Below are 2,500 nucleotides of genomic sequence, written 5' to 3'. Positions count from 1 at the left end.
AGAAAGAACAGCCAAAAGAGAGCCAAGTAAGAGAACAAGACGAGAAAGCGTCGAGAGAAGGAGCAGAAGAAGTTGAAGAAAGAACAAAGGGACCTAAGAACGACTTGCTCCACAAAGCAAATAGGTCAGCAAGAAATAAGAATAATTTCCTTGACTAGAAATGGACTGGATTCGGCCATTCGGCAAGAGGAAGGAAAATATGGAATAAATGAGGGAAGTTAAGATGAGAAATGAAAGGCCTACGAGAGGTTCCTCTGGGAAAACTACACCAAAACTTTGGAGGAAGGAAGATGGCAGAAATTGTAACAAACTTTTCACTTGAAGTCAAGCTTTTCACGTCAAACCAGCTCTTTCAATCAACCCCTCGCAGCCATCCTGGCAGGGAAGCAGAAAACGGAAACACTCCGGTCCGGCCGAGGCCCGGGTAAACCGGTCCCGCCCGAGCGTCCCGGTAGACCGGGACGGCTGCCCCGTCACGGACACCCCAGGGCCCCGGCGCGGGCACCGAGGCGACGGCGGAGGTCCCCGACCGAGGCCCGGGGCCCCGCGCCGGGATCCGTACATCCATCAAGGCGGGGAAACAGAAAACACTCTAGGCCGGCCGAGGCCCGGGTAAACCGGACCCGCCCGAGGCCGTCCCGGTAGACCGGGACGACTGCCCGGCGCGGACACCCCCGGGGGCCGGCGTGGGCACCGAGGGGACGGCGGAGGTCCCCGACCGAGGCCCGCGGCGCCGGAGCCGGGATCCCGTGCATCCATCGTGGCGGGGGAAACAGAAAGGCTGATCCGGCCGGGGCCCCGGTAAGCCGGACCCGCCCGAGGCCGTCCCGGTAGACCCGGCCCTCTCCCCGTCTCGGGCACCCCAGGGGTCCCGGCGTGGGCACCGAGGCGACGGCGGAGGTCCCCGACCGAGGCCCCGCGACCCGGAGCCGGGATCCCGTGCATCCATCGTGGCGGGGGAAACAGAAAGGCTGATCCGGCCGGGGCCCCGGTAGACCGGGAAGGACTGCCCGGCGCGGACACCCCCGGGGTCCGGCGTGGGCACCGAGGCGACGGCGGAGGTCCCCGACCGAGGCCCGCGGCGCCGGAGCCGGGATCCCGTGCATCCATCGTGGCGGGGGAAACAGAAAGGCTGATCCGGCCGGGGCCCCGGTAGACCGGGACGACTGCCCGTCGCGGGCACCCCCGGGGTCCGGCGGGGGCACCGAGGCGACGGCGGAGGTCCCCGACCGAGGCCCGCGGACCCGGAGCCGGGATCCCGTGCATCCATCGTGGCGGGGGAAACAGAAAGGCTGATCCGGCCGGGGCCCCGGTAGACCGGGAAGACTGCCCGGCGCGGACCGGCGCGGACACCCCCGGGGTCCGGCGTGGGCACCGAGGCGAAGGCGGAGGTCCCCGACCGAGGTCCGCGGCGCCGGAGCCGGGATCCCGTGCATCCATCGTGGCGGGGGAAACAGAAAGGCTGATCCGGCCGGGGCCCCGGTAGACCGGGAAGACTGCCCGGCGCGGACACCCCCGGGGTCCGGCGTGGGCACCGAGGCGAAGGCGGAGGTCCCCGACCGAGGCCCGCGGCGCCGGAGCCAGGATCCCGTGCATCCATCGTGGCGGGGGAAACAGAAAGGCTGATCCGGCCGGGGCCCCGGTAGACCGGGAAGACTGCCCGGCGCGGACACCCCCGGGGTCCGGCGTGGGCACCGAGGCGAAGGCGGAGGTCCCCGACCGAGGCCCGCGGCGCCGGAGCCGGGATCCCGTGCATCCATCGTGGCGGGGGAAACAGAAAGGCTGATCCGGCCGGGGCCCCGGTAGACCGGGACGACTGCCCGTCGCGGGCACCCCCGGGGTCCGGCGGGGGCACCGAGGCGACGGCGGAGGTCCCCGACCGAGGCCCGCGGCCCCGGATCCGGGATCCCGTGCATCCATCGTGGCGGGGGAAACAGAAAGGCTGATCCGGCCGGGGCCCCGGTAAGCCGGACCCGCCCGAGGCCGTCCCGGTAGACCCGGCCGTCTCCCCGTCGCGGGCACCCCCGGGGTCCGGCGTGGGCACCGAGGCGACGGCGGAGGTCGCCGACCGAGGCCCGCGGCCCCGGAGCCGGGATCCCGTGCATCCATCGTGGCGTGGGAAAGAGAAAGGCTGATCCGGCCGGGGCCCGGGTAGACCGGGACGACTGCCCGTCGCGGACACCCCCGGGGTCCGGCGGGGGCACCGAGGCGACGGCGGAGGTCCCCGACCGAGTCCCGCGGCCCCGGAGCCGGGATCCCCTTCCGCCCCGCCGGGGTCGCCGGGCCCCTGAGCGGTGGACCGGCGGCTTTCCCTGGCCGGGGCCCGCCTGCGCCAAAGTGGAGCCTTCCCACCCCGGTCTACTCCGAAGGGTGCGAGGGGACAGAGTCGGCGGGCCCGGCCGGCGTCGGCATCCGGGGCTCCCGCCGTTTCCCGGCCGCCGAGGCCCGGAAGCCCCACGTCGACGGGGATCCCAAGGCCGGGTCCGCCAGGTGCGCGGAG

Source organism: Pituophis catenifer, unplaced genomic scaffold (genome assembly GCF_029215685.1).
Source record: "Pituophis catenifer annectens isolate HBS135680 unplaced genomic scaffold, rPitCat1.0.hap2 SCAF_40, whole genome shotgun sequence".
Lineage (NCBI taxonomy): Eukaryota > Metazoa > Chordata > Lepidosauria > Squamata > Colubridae > Pituophis > Pituophis catenifer.
This window is presented reverse-complemented; position numbering follows the sequence as displayed.